General features: G+C 44.9%; 1 non-coding gene across 1 annotated transcript; it reads right to left on the reverse strand.

Moving 5' to 3' along the window:
• Positions 1–421: 421 nt before the first annotated feature.
• MIR156l (microRNA MIR156l) lies at positions 422–511 on the reverse strand. Its single transcript, NR_121119.1, has one exon. It is a non-coding gene; the product is annotated as a microRNA MIR156l (primary transcript).
• Between the last annotated feature and the right edge of the window lie 14866 nt (positions 512–15377).

Genomic DNA, 15377 nt, shown 5'->3' on the forward strand with positions numbered 1-15377 from the left:
GCAGGCGCAGGCAACGGTTGGATCCCTTCCCTTTCCTCGGAAACAATGAACAGGGCTAGCAGCGGCTTGTCCGTACCAAGCGAATGGGAGGGAATCCCGAATCCGTGCGAGGAGGAGGTACACGCGCGCGCCCAAAAGCTCAGATCCGGCATCCAGGCCGTACGTACGAACCGCCCAGAAATAGAAATTCCCGCGGACGGCCGCCGGGCACCAACGAGAGGCCACGTAGCGTATAGCGGCGACCCGTTCCGCGGCATACAATGACACGGACAAGAAGAGCGGCGGGTGGACGTAGCTAGCGGCTAGCGTGCCAGCGCCGCGGGCACAGGCGCGGTGATCACGACGGCTGCGCACAGGCACAGCGCGGCCGGCTTCGATCGACCGGCAAGGCAGCCGGAGGAGAGGAACGGGGAGGGGGAGTGGGTGACAGATAGAGCAGTGAGCACGCGGCCGCGACGGCACATCCGCCGGTGCCGTTCCGCCCGGCCGTGTGCTCACTCTCTTCTGTCACCGCCCGCCGCCCGCCCGCCGGCTGATCGATAGCCAGTCAGCGCGGCCGCCGGCGTGTGGCCTGCAGAACAGCTTAGCGCCGCCGCCGCGATCACCGCACGGCGGCCACACAACTACATGCGAGGCGAGGTGGGTGGATGGTGAGAGAGGCGAGCGTCGCGGGGAGGAACAAGGGGGCGCTGCTGGTGCCGGCTATATAGGCCCGCGCGCGCCAGAGCAACGGGACGGAGAGGCTAGCAGCGTGTGCGCCTGCCGGAACATTCCGTGCCTGCTGGCTGCCTGGCAACTTCTTGGCTAGGGTTTCGATCGGGTGTGCAACGACGCGGTACGGCGCCGCTGCGCTAGCTGTGCCAGATCGAGGGGCGGAGGCGCGCGCTGGCCGGGCCGGCCGTCTGGCAGGCGTGCGCGTGGCTAAAATTTTCAGCTCTAGCTAGACACGTGCTCTAGATCTACTAAAGTTAGCTCTTTGTATCATTTTTTTTTGTAAATGCTTTTCGATTACCGGTTTGAAGCATTGAAAAAATGGATTTAGATGTTATTACATCCATAAATTATGTGGAACACACCTCTCAAGAGATACTCGGAAAACACAAGGTTTATATCTCCCCATAAAGGCTAGTTTGGATATACTCTAGTATTGACTTCAATTCATATGTGTTGAGATGGATTGAGGTACAACTTAAACTAATTCACACCTCAATTCAACTCAACACATGTGGATTAAAAGTTAATACTAAAATACCCAAACAAAGCATAAAGATTAATGTTAATTACCATCCATTACACCCAAAGTTATGTTTCGTTCATCTTGTTTTTGTTCGACGCCCGCGCAGGCTCATATCCACCATACCATGCATGCTTGCTCTCCCACACTCACGCCCTCTGCCTGCCGTCATTAATTCATTATATTCCTGCTTGTGTAAGAGAAAGAGAAGGGAGCTGCAATTTAGCTGGAGGTAGACTGATGATATAGTAGATCGAAGTTGTGTCAGATAATTTTCTCAACAACAATGAGATTTTAGATTCAAGGGAAACCTGCTATGGGTTTCGATCTAGTGTTTCAGATCCGTTTTTGGCTGGGGGCCCGGCGATCTCATCTGCTCGCAGCCGGGGCCGGTGGCCCAGAGCGACACGTGGCTAGCCCGGGCGCCGCGCCAGCTCCACGCGCAAGCTGAGCTCGCCGGGCGCCGTCTTGTTTTTGGCTATCACGTTCACGTAGCAGCAGTAGCGCTGGTCCCCCGGCCGAGTTGTGTAGTAGTAACGTGGAGGCTTGGCTCCATGGTCCGCAGCACACTTGTTGCCCAGCTCCTGCCGCTGCCTTTTACTCCGAGCTAGGAGCAGGTCAAGGTCAGGCACTGGCAGCTGGTCTGGCGGTGACCCTTTAGGCTGGCCGCAGCGCTCGCCGCGCGACCGCCCCCTCCCCTTGAGTGGCGGCTACAGGGGCGCCCCTGCGCCCGCAGCGCGGCCCCCTGCGAGGCCCCCCACGCGGCGGAGATGAACAGCACTCCGCTGGCTGTAGCGCGCGCTCTCTCTCCCCCTTGCACTGTTCGTGTGGGCCCGGTTTGAATTAATAGTAGTAGAAAAATTGATAGTAGGTAAAAAGTAGGTATAGAAAATAATATTTTATATTGTAGTGGAGTATAGGGGGAGTATTTAGGGGGAACCGCTGCGGGAGATGAAAAAGTAGGGGATAAACTATTGATGATGTGACCCAAAAAAGTGATATAGGGGGAAAAATTTAGAGGGAACCGCTGCGGATAGCCTTAAAGGAACGCACGCGTCAGATGGCTTCTCCCTTTTCTGGACGCGTGACGAGAGGTCGGCCGGGGGGTTTAAGGCTGTGCGCAACGGCAGCCTCTACGCTGCCCCCTCCCCTTGCATGGCGCGTGCAGGGGGCGCTCCACGCATGCAGCGGTGCCCCCTGCACCGCCCCCTAGCCCGCCGTCCTCCTCTCTCTCCCCCTCAATCTGGCGTGTCACTGTTCATCACCCTAAACACTGTGCTGTGGGTCCACGAGTAATTGTTAGTAGATAAAAAATTGATAGTTGGTATAGAAAATGATATTTTATAGTGGTAGTGGGGTATAGGGGGAGTATTTAGGGGGAACCGCTGCGGGAGATGAAAAAATAGGGGGAAAAATAGGGGGGAAAAGTGATATAGGGGGAAAAATTTAGGGGTAACGGTTGCGGATAGTCTACAGCTGTGGCCAGCCACGCCCTGCCTGCCCTGTGACTGTGACACGGCTCGTACAAATGTCCGACCCTCATGCCAAGTGGAGTGCTACACCCGTGCAAATGATGCTGCTACTGCCGAACAATTACCGGTGATCGTCGATGGACGACGAAGCAGGGATGTGATAATTCTCTTGCGTAAATGCTCACCCCGAGTATGCTAGCCGGTGGTGTGTGCTCCGTACTATTGCATGCGGTCTGTACTCTTACTCGCTGGAAGCCATAACGCCACCAATCGCCAAGCCATTTTATGCTTTTGATGCCAATGTTTGATTACTTTAGGGTGTGTGTTTGATTTCGTTTTTGGCTTTAGCTTTTGCCCCCTAAAAACCAAAAGTCAAACCAAATGGCTAGACCTAGAAAACATCTTTTTTCTAAAAACCGACTTTCTCACAGTGCAAAAATGAAAACACTTCTGGACCTGCTTTTAGTGGCTTTGGGATGAAACAGTGAAAACATATATCGAAGAACTTTTAAAGATTTTTAGTGGTTTCGACCAAACGTTTTTAGCTTTTTAACAGCCAATAACACACAACAACTTTTCCAACAGCTCACAGCTTACATCAACTTTTTTCACAGCCACAGCCCAACTAAAAAGACCCTTAATCACCCTCCTAAATTTTAGACACTAAACTTTAGTCTCTAAAATTTCTATTTAGAAGAATTTATACAGTCATATTATTGGACAGTTTATAGCCTAAAAGCGACAAAACTTTAACATATTTCATAAAAAATAATTCTGGAGTCACTTAATCCAACGAGCTAACTAAACGATTCCTAAAAATAATTTCAATTAAAGAAAGGTTTCTCAAGAAAATCTCATTCTAGAATATTTTTTAGAGCACTAATGGATAATCCGGCTTCCGTACACCAACATTTGTTCTGATTGTTTTAAAATTAACTAGTCGGTTGCCCGTGCGTTGCGACGGCTTACAACAATACTCATGTAAACTATCCACCAAAAAAATTCAAGATTTTTTATTGATTTTTATTGATTGTCTCCGCTCTTCGTATAATATTTTTTTGATTTGGTTAACTGATGTTATTGTTTACTCCATCCAATATGTCTTGGTACAACACGACCAATGAAGCGGGCGATTAGAAGAGAGTTCACAACGACTGACTGAATGAACAGAGATTATAAATGACATAATTCCAGCATACAGAGACCAGATAAGAGAAAATTTGTGATCTCACATTTCTAAAATAAGTCACATGAACTCAAACTTATAAAAGAGATAGATCAAAATATGGAGTGATTGCTAAAGTCAGGCATCAATAAAAAACTGGATGTGTTCTATATAAATTATGCTATTTCGTAGCAATTACTAACGTTTAAAACCAACTAATAACCTTTCATTTTATATTAGTGTGACAAATCATTGCTGCTTCATCCAATTCAGCAACCTCAAACACCATGGAGTCCATTGCGCCAATGTGGTCTCAGAAACGACCTAATGCTTGCAAGAGCCAAAAACGTCGTGTCGTGTTTGGGTTGTAGCTTCGGCCCGTAGTGCTGGCCCGGTCCGACACGATTATAATGTTTTTATTTTACAAAAACGTATATACATATATATATAATTTATATTCAATATTAAAAATATTTAAGCATGATGTTCTACTAGTTAGACAGCTTCACTCAATGTCTCTCGCCCTTCTTCCATCAGGGCGTGGGTTCGAATCCCGCCTTTTACGCTGATTTAATCAAATAGACCGACGGGCTAACGGGCTGACCCGGCACAGTCAGCAGGCGACATGATGTGCCTGGGCCAGAGTTGTGGCGCCGCTTGGCCATTATAGGCGTACAACGGGTTAATTTGAAATAGATGTGATGGGTTATTTGTAAAAAGATGACGCGGGACAACCGTTGAAACTAGTGCTTTAAGTATAGTATATATATTGATATAAGCGTCGATGCTAGTTTAAAAATGTAGAGTCTATACAGAGAACATTATTAATACCAGTTGATGTCACAAAGCGGTACTAATATCAAGTCTTTAATTTAGTATCAGTTGAAGATATCAACTAGTACTAAAAATGTAGAGTCTATACAGAGAACATTATTAATACCGGTTGATGTTACATAGCGGTACTAATATCAAGTCTTTAGTACTAGTTGAAGATATCAACTAGTACTATTATCACAAAATTTTAATACTGGTTTTTGTAACGAACCAGCACTAAAATTCACTCTTTAGTACCGGTTTTAAAATACCAACCGGTACTCAAGATCTTCAAGCTGTCGCAAAAAACAGATGCAACTTTAGTACCGGTATCTTCATTATTTTTTTCATTCTTGCCAGAAGTTTTGGTTTTGTATTCAAATTATTTTAGTACCAGTTCTTATAAAGAATCGATACTAAAAGTGTATGATTAAGTATTTGTTCTTAACTAGGACCATTACTAAAGGTATTCTGGTTCTCGCATAGGACTTTCACTTTTCCACTCAAACATTTTAGTACCGGTTCTTAGACTGGCTCCAACAAGGTCCCCTAAAGGGTTCTCTACCCTAAATATAGAGGACCAAACGGTCCTCTACGCTCTCCAGCAACGTCCTCTAAACGATCCTTTAAATTTAGAGGACGCTGCTGGATTCTCTATATATAGAGTTTCTCTAAACGATCCTCTATTCATTTGACTACTTTAAATAACCGGTTTAGCAAAACTAAAATATATACAATATATTTGAGAGTATGATAAATACGTATGTAAAAAAATAAAATTTAAAAAATGTCTTTAATATGGGTATTTGAGTATAGAGAACGTGATTTAGAGGACGGTTTGTTGGAGAGAAATGAGATATAGAGGATGAAATCTTTTAGAGGAGACTGTAAAGGACAGATATAGAGGATGAATATAGAGGACGTTGCTGGAGACAGCCTTAGTCAGAGCCGGTACATACTAAAGCTTCCCCCAATAAATGTCGCCTTTCCAAAGCCTTTCTCACCCATGATCACTGACACTGAGTGTCTTGAGTATCATTGAGTGTTGAGTCTAAGTGTCTTCAATTCATTGCAGCAGCTATGCCTTGTCCTCAGACAGGACACATCATAAACTCTTATGCATTATCGTTATGTATCTTCGCTACGGAGTTTGAATTTTTACACACTCGTAAAATGATGTCTATCCATATTTTCTTTTTGTTTGGTGTCCATAATACTTACATTGTTTATTTTTAAACTCTATTTTTCCTGTTTTATTTGTATTTTATAGGAATAGTCCTAACATTGATCTCGATGAAATGGACAAAAACTTGGATCATGAACTAGCCCTTAGGCAAAAAATAAGAACATACATCTAACTTCTTACTATCCCTTAGTTGAATATATTTTTTATTTCTTGCACTAAGAGCTAGTTAGCGCTAAGAGTATCTTCTTCCCTCACCTGGAACCCATTGACCTAAGACCCCTAAAACCAGAGGAAGTAGGTGTTATAAATGAATACGACACAAAGAAGATCAATCATAGAGAAGACACAGATTTAACGTGGAAAACCCCTCCAAGGCGAAGGGGAAAAAACCACGGGCGCCGGCCAGCAACAATCTCACTATTTTTGGGTGGTTACAGATCGCAGGAGATTTACAAAATGAGATGATTATCTCCTGCAGCTTACAGAGATATTTATAGAGGTGAAACCCTAAAACGAGTTCCAACTTGGCCGCCTTCTTCAGAATTTGGATCACAAACTCAACAAACTCCACCTTGAGACAAATTCCTTGTAGCATCATAATAGCAAACTCCACCTTAAACAAATGCATCATCATCTTGCCGGCGCCAACAGCCACTAAGGGCTAATTTATAATACCAACTAAACTTAGCAACAGAAACATGCTTTGTCATCATATCAGCAGGATTATTATGAGTACTAATCTTGCATACCTTCACCAACCCTTTTTCAATGATATCACGAACGAAGTGATAACGAATATCAATATGTTTGGATTTCTCAGTAATCATCTGATCTTTGGTGAGATGAATAGCACTCTGACTATCACAATAGATGGTAATGCAAGACTTAATTCCACATAGCTCTGAATATATATCTTTCAACCATAAGGCTTCCTTAGTAACTTCTGCAGTTGCCATATACTCAGCTTCTGTAGTAGACAAAGCAACAGTATCCTGTAAACGAGCTTTCCGACTCACAGCACAATCTCCAACAGTAAAGACATAACCTGAAAGAGATCTCCTCCTGTCTAAATCACCACCATAATCTGAATCAACATAGCCAACCAGACCATCTCCAGATTTACCAAAACATAAACAAGCACTAGAAGAACCACGTAGATATATGAAAATCCACTGAACAGCTTTCCAATGCTCTTTACCAGGATTAGACATGTATCTAGCAACAACGCTCATAGCATGAGACAAATCAGGACGAGAACAAACCATAGCATACATGAGTGACCCAACAACACTAGAGTATGGAACTTTTGACATATATTCAAGCTCAGCATCAGTTTCAGCACACTGTTTAGCAGACAGTTTAAAATGAGGAGCCAACGTAGTACTCACAGGTTTAGTATTTTGCATGTTGAAACGACGAAGGACCTTCTCAATATAATTCTTCTGGCTCAAGTACAGCAGTCTAGACTTCCTATCCCTGACTATCTCTATGCCAAGGATTTTCTTTGCAGCACCCAGATCCTTCATATCAAATTCGCTACTAAGATATGCCTTTAAAGCAGCGATTTCCTTCATGCTCTTGGCAGCAATCAACATATCATCAACATATAGCAGCAAATATGTAGGTGATCCATTAACAAATTTTAGATAAACACAGCTATCATATTGAGACCTCTAAAAACCATTAGAAAGCATAAATGAATCAAACCTCTTATACCACTGTCTGGGAGATTGTTTCAGACTATATAAGGACTTCTTCAACCTGCACACATAGTCTTCTTTTCTAGGAACAATGAACCCCTCAGGCTGGTCCATATAAATGTCCTCCTCCAAATCACCATGTAAGAAAGCAGTTTTCACATCTAACTGCTCAAGCTCATAGTCATGTACAGCAACATGACTAAGAAAGGTACGAATTGAACTATGCTTGACAACAGGAGAATAGACATCAGAGTAATCAATTCCTAGAATCTGACTAAAACCTTTGTCAACTAGTCTTGCTTTAAAGCGCGGAGGCTCTTTTGGAGTCATACCTTCTTTTCTTTTGAAGATCCATTTGCACTTAATTGCCTTTTTGCTAGAAGGCAGCCGAACTATTTCCCAAGTGTCATTCTTATCAAGAGACTCCATTTCTTCATGCATAGCACCCATCCACTTTTCACTATCAGTAGACAATATAGTTTCTGAATAATTCAATGGTTTCTGAACATTATCAACTTCTTCAGCAACAGCCAAAGCAAAAGCAACATTGCACTCTTTAACCAGTCTTTGGGGCCGAACTATCTGCCTCCTAGCTCGGCCTTCAGCAAGAGACTGAGGATGAGACTCCACAACAGGTGATGAATTTTCAGCAGGTGAATTTTCAGCAGGTTCAGCAGATGGTGGAGCATGATCATCAACATCCCCCCGTGCTCCACCTGCACACTGATAGACTCAGAATTCTGGTTAGTAGCACTGGTAGATACAACCGAAGGGAACATAGCAAATTCATTAAACACAATGTTTCTACTATAAAATGTCTTCTATGTATCAGGATTCCACAATTTATATGCTTTAACACCAGATCCATAACCCAAGAAAACACACTTAATTGCTCTAGGCTCAAGTTTACCATTATCAACATGTGCATATGCAGTACAACCAAACACTCTCAACTGAGAATAATCATAGGGGGAACCAGACCAAACCTAAATTGGAGTTTTCCTATCGATAACAGTGGATGGTGAACAATTGATCAAATGACAAGCAGTGGAAGCGGCCTCAGCCCAAAACTTTCGGCTCAAACCTGAGTTGGACAACATACACCGAGCCTTGGAGATTATTGTTCTATTCATACGCTCTGCCACACCGTTCTGCTGAGGTGTATATGGTATAGTGTGGTGCCTCACAATGCCCTCCTTCCTACAGAAAGAGTTAAAATCACCATAACAAAACTCCATACCATTGTCAGTTCTCAGAACTTTCAGCTTCCTCTCAGTCTGCTTCTCAACCAAAGTCTTCCAAACCTTGAAAGACTCAAAGGCATCTGATTTTTGCTTAAGAAAATAAGGCCAAACTCTGCGTGAATTATCATCAATGATAGTCAACATATAACGAGCACCACCATGAGAAGGTATACGTGACGGCCCCCACAAATCAGCATGAACATAATCAAGAATATTTTCAGTATTATGAACAGCAGAACTGAACTTTACCCTTTTATGCTTCCCGAAAACACAGTGCTCACAGAAATCAAGGGTATCAGCATGGCAACCATCAAGAAGGCCTCTCTTGCTCAATTCTGCCAAACTAGGTGCACTCATATGGCCAAGGCGCATATGCCAAATTTTAGTAGTCTCAGAATCAGAAGCAACAACAGCATTAGCAGAGCCAAAACTACCTCGAAGCACATATAAGTTTTCAGCTTTCAAATCACCTTTAATAACAACAAGAGAGCCTTTTGTTACCTTCATGACACCGTCACTGGCAGTATACTTGTAACCTTTTGTCTCCAGAGTACTCAGAGAGATGAGGTTCCTGGACATGGATGAAACATGCCACACTTCAGTCAATGTGCGTACAATCCCATCGAACATCTTGATCTGCACGGTGCCCATGCCAACAACAGTGCAAGGGGAAATATCACCCATCCGAAGAGTACCTCCGTTCTGCACAGCTTCATAGGTACTGAACAGGGATTTGTTAGTGCAAACATGATACGAGCAAGCAGAATCGAGGATCCATTGGGTATCATCAGCAGCACAACTAGCAAAGGCAATAAGAACATCACCATTATCAGAATTATTTTCGGATGCAACAGAGACAGTACCACCGTTCTTACCCTTCTCCTTGTTCCTCTTCTCCTTGTTCTGCAGTTTGTAACAGTTCTCAATTACATGGTTCGTCTTCTTGCAGTATTTGCAAAATAATTCATCGGATGGCCCCCTTGACTTGGAGCGACCCCTCTGGTTCTTTCCCTTTCCTTTGCCACCTGAGTTAGACTTTTTCTGCTCAGTGCGGCCACGGACATACAAAGCTTCTCCACTCGAGCCAGCAGCATCTTTCGAGTTAACCATCTGTCTCATCTTTTCTTTCGTAGTCAAAGCTTCATACACTTCAGCCACGGTTATAGTATCACGACTGTATAGGATGGTATCTCGAAAATTGCTAAACGATGCAGGGAGGGAACACAGGAGAAGAAGAGCTAGGTCTTCATCATCAAACTTTACCTCCATAGACGTCAGATCGGCCATGATCTCCTTAAACACCGATATGTGCGTCAGAATGGAGCCTCCTTCCTACAACTTGTGGGAGAACAACTTCATTTTGACATGCATCTTGCTGGTCAGATCCTTTGACATACAGATCGACTCTAGCTTCAACCAGAGAGCAGCGGCGGTTTTCTCCGCCAGAACCTTCTGCAGGATATTGTTAGACAGATGAAGGTGAATATGTGCGAGCGCCTTACGATCCTTGCGCCTCTCCTCATCAGTCCATGTCCTGGCGTCCTTGTTGCCAAATCCATCTAGGGCATCATCCAGGTCGCGATCAGACTGCGAGAGAATCGCCCGCATCTTCACCTGCCACAGCGAGAAACGCGTGTCGAGATCCAGCAGCGGAAGATCGTACTTCATTGTCGTCGACATCCGTGCGCCGGCAGGAAACCCTAGCACACCGATCACCAAACAACCAGCTTTGATACCACTTGTTATAAATGAATACGACACAAAGAAGATCAATCACAGAGAAGACACAGATTTAACGTGGAAAACCCCTCCAAGGCGAAGGGGAAAAAACCACGGGTGCCGGCCAGCAACAATCTCACTATTTTCGGGTGGTTACAGATCGCAGGAGATTTACAAAATGAGATGATTATCTCCTGCAGCTTACAGAGATATTTATAGAGTCAACAGTAGGGTCAAAGTAGACCAAGTAAGAAGGAATTGAGACACAAAAAAGAGAAAAAGAAACTCAGAAATATTTCCGTACTTTATTATCTTTTTGCATTGAAATTATGTAATACCCTATTTGGATTTTAAGTTTTTATAAAGTGTCACGACTTTAAGAAAAAAAGGAACTACATGTACATTTAGATACACGTAGTTTTGGATATATTTATATGTGCGTATATTTATTAATGTATTATCTGCCAATATCAATTTATAAGCGCGCAAAAATAAAAAAAATCACTTTAGTGTCGATTCTAGATAAGAACTAAAGGACTCCCTTTAGTACTGGTTTTTTTTTGTTAATAACCGGTACTAAAGGTTCAACTTTAGTACTTGTTCTTATTAGTACCGGTTCTTATTAGTACTAGTTCTAGCCAAGAATTAATACTAAAAGTCATTTTAGTACCGAGCCATGCAACTGGTATTAAAGATTGCCACCTTTAATCGTGATTATCTAGTACTGGTTGGAAATCTAGTATTGCAGTTGGTTACTAATCGGTACTTCAGCAGTGGAGAATACAATCCTTACCAATACACCCTAAATCATGCAAAATTCTACTCTGGCCCCTCTTGGAAACACATTGAGAACAAACAACGAATGAATTGATCTTCTAAGGCCGAATCCAATGGGGGCGGTACCAACCCTGACATTCGTGTCGGTAACACGCGCTCCGGTAGCAGCGGTAGCCGTTTAAAATGACAAGTGATCGACTATTTTCGGTCGGTACCAACAACCACCACTGTGAGTTTCAAAAAATAAAATAAAAATAAAAACCCACAAAAACTACAAAAGATGTATATAAATTATTTAGATTATATTTATATATACATTATGTAATTTTATTTTGATAAGATGTTGTGTTTCATTTTGGCAAGAATCAGTTAGAAAAGCTAACATGACGCTGAGATAGATGAGTATTGCGATAGTTACACAGAACCACAATGACAGATTCAGATCGTACGATATATAGCTGATGTGGAGCCTACATGAGTTGACACGCACCAACAGTTTGCTCCAATAATGAGCCACACTAATCCACAGCAGATGATATAGTAGTGCACGCGTTGTTTGGGGCGTGTTTGCCGCCATGGCCCAGCAGCCTGGCTGCGCTTCCGGGCTGCAACTCCTGTGTTTGCGTCGCCTGGCTGGCTCGGGAGCCAGGCTGTACGCGTGCAAATTGAGCCTCTCAGCCTGGCTCCACAGAAACGAGCTCAAGGTCCGTTTCCTGGGAGCCTGGCTGCTCGTGGCGCAAGGATTCCGCGTTTAGGTAGTTTTGGTCTTCTAGCCTGGCTGCATATTGGGTGACAAACACCAGCTCGTCTGAGCCAGGCTCATATGGTACAAGTGCGCAAACAAAGTGAGTTGCAGTAGCCGGGACAGGCTAGCCTCAGCCTGGACCAATTGAACGGGCCGAGCTGGCCAGGGACAGGGTCACAAACACGCCCTTGGTAGCTCGACGCGGGCGCTCCAGAAGTCCAGAGCAAAGTTAATTGTCGGGCAGCTAGCTAGCTAGGCTTTAATAGGCAAGCCACCACCCATCTCCTTCCTCTAGGCTTTCCCCATTTGGTCTGTTCCGAATGGCAATCGAGAGCTCGTCACATGCCTGCTATATACATGGAGCTGGAGGATGGAGCGGAAGACAAAAGGACATTGCCATACATACTCTACGCTGCTGCAGCCTGTACTCTCTGGACCGCCCTAGAAGATAGATAAGCCTAGCTGGACCTTCGAGGAAAGGACCCAAAGCCAGCAGAGAGGTAGCGCTAGCTGTCGATCGGGGACTGGTCGGGCCTCGCTAAACCACTAGTCTAATCCAGCGCGCGGCGTTGTTTTAGTTTACTCCACTGTTTATATATAGGCACTTGTTTAGGCCATCACGCAGCAGAACTCGCCGTTTTGTGTATTTAAAATTTCGTCGATTAGGATACGATAAGTGCTACTGGTACGCACGCACCTGGCCCATGACAGCTGCCGATCGAGATTGATCGGTCTTACGAAGAACATGTTCCTTTTAAGGTAGGACGATTTGACGAACATAACCACTTCTGATTATAAATAAGCGGAAAAAATACATGATGAGGTTACGAGCACAGATTGGATAGAGCCATATAGAGGGGAAAAAACACAGATTAGGCCGGGCTTGCAGCACCCCAGAGCACTGGAACACAGCAAGCCGATTGAGAACCTTCAAAACGCGCGTCTTGATAGTAACTAGAGGTCATGTACGAGTGTTCATTATGATAGATAGAGTGGTAGACCAAAGCCGCAAGATCTAAGTTAGTTTCTTTAATATCCATTCGTTTCAAAGACTAGTTAGAAGTTGGTTTATTTTGAGACCGCGGTACGTGGGTATACATGTAGTTTATAAATCAAAGCTTTTTTAAAAAAAATTGTCTAAAGGTAACATTAATGCACATGCCCAACGTACTTAGTAGCATATACTTAGATAATTATTAATTGGGTAGCTATGACCCAGATTCCTACAATCCTACAAATACAAAAGTGCATACTCCCTACCTACGGGATGCAAGCTGTGAAAGATGGTTTTCGATCGAGGTCCTCTCCGCCCTGGCTACTCCTGTATAAAATTCGATGAGGTAGCGTGGTCCACGGAGAGAGCTTTTGTCTTTTGGAGCGGCGGGCTCGCTTGCTCGTGCTCGCGGGCTCGGCTGATTCCTTTCATGATGCACTGCGCAGAGCGCAGGCAGGCAGGACCGCAGGAGATCGATCGACGACGACGCGAATACGGCGGTCAAGTCCAACTTATTAGGGCCCGTTTGGTTTCAGTGATTAAAGAGCATTAATTATTCTCACTACATTACTTCTATTAATTAATGGCTGTCTGCTGCACGGATAAAGAGGAGAAAGGCAAGTGAGGTAAAAATCATACTTTAATCCTCATGATTAAAGAACTAAACATTAGTCACCTCAATCTAAACGGGGTCGTATATACTCCTATATATAGATTGCCAAACGGATCGTCAGATCCAGTCCGGCCTGGACCTAGAGAAATTTGTTCCAATTTGGGCCCAGTTCGACAGACATGGTTAGAAAATTGTTCTGACCCTTCCAAGTCTACTGGCTCGTTTTCTTGTCGAAGCCTGGCCCGGTCCGATAAGCACGAAAAAAAAATAAAAACAAACTGGTAGGTACGTTTTAGTGTAAAAAAAGATTTGGTGAATTTAGAGATAAACGGGTCAGACCAGGCTCGCCTGACAAGCTTAATTTTTTGTCTGTACCTGACCCACTTATTCTTATCGGGGTTGGTCTGGACCCACATGAAAGCAGGCCGAACCGGGCTCATACCAAGGAAAAAAAAGCTTCGTACCGGGCTTTCTGACTTCCTATACATCTAGTATACTCCTAAATACAGTATGTACGTAGTACGTACAAGGCAGGCGAGGCGGTGCGAGTAGTCGACAGGTGTACCAGCGCGTAGGCTTTACTTTAATCCCGCGCGTGATTGGTCGGTCGGGCAGGTACATACGTAGGGTGGGCACCACGCTAGTACAGCTAGTAAGCGCATGGTCGATGCACGACACGACGCAGAGCCCCATGCGGTCGGGCACTGCGGCCGGACGCGCGCGGTGAGAGTGCCGTGAATTTGGGGGTTGCGGCGACACAGTACAGTGCAGTGTCGTCGTCTCTGAGTGATCATGTCATGCATGTGTCATGTGTGTGCCACTCCTATCTACTCTATGCAACTTGCAGTTGGTGCTGGGTGATTCAGGCAAGTGTGAGCCGGCGGGCGGGCGGGCGAGGTGAGGTGAGAGGGCAGTTCCGGCGGGGCCAAGGGCAACAACGCACGTATCGCGTGTCTGAAAAGATTATATATTCAGCGGCTCTGGCTGCTAGCCAACAGGCAACCAACAGCGCGCCCATGCCTGCGCATCAATAATCATCCGTGCATGCATGTGTCTGCGTGTGTTTTTAACACCGCATGCACGGGTGCCGGCCGCCCTTGTTTGGTTGCAATCTACTAACTGTTGACGAACAGTTTGGGACAGAGAGATGGGGGGTGAAAAAAGCAAAAGCTTGACTGGGTGCAAATTTCATATATATACTGTGCTGAACAGCCAAATAGCTCATAGGTCAAACCACAACTGTTGTACTGGCTTTAGCTACTGCTATTTTCACGCCACATATCCTGCACGTGAATAATTTTGCGATCTACTTTGGGAAGAAGCCGGACTCTTCAAGTGAAGTGGAGTGAAGTGAAGCCATGCATGCAGGTCCCGTCTTGTAGCCGACGTCTTTCGCTGGTGTCTCTGTCGGCGCCAGTGGAGGGTAGGGCCGAGCATAAATCGCTGCCTCAGTGGAGGGAGCCTGGTGTGCGTTTGGTGCGCTCATTATTATCGCGCCACCCACCCAAATGTTTCCCCATCGCCTCCCCTCCCCTCCTTGGTTTTGTTTCTGGTGGGTGGGTGGGTGGTTGGGTAGCGGGTCGGGGAACTGGGGATGAAGACTTTCCTCGTATAGTAGAGTCAATATAACAGCAGCGCCTCAAATGGCATCTTTTGCCCCCCCCCCCCCCCCCCCCCCCCCCCCCCAACCCCCCACCCCCAAAGTCAATACAGAC

Source organism: Zea mays, chromosome 5 (genome assembly GCF_902167145.1).
Source record: "Zea mays cultivar B73 chromosome 5, Zm-B73-REFERENCE-NAM-5.0, whole genome shotgun sequence".
Taxonomy (NCBI): domain Eukaryota; kingdom Viridiplantae; phylum Streptophyta; class Magnoliopsida; order Poales; family Poaceae; genus Zea; species Zea mays.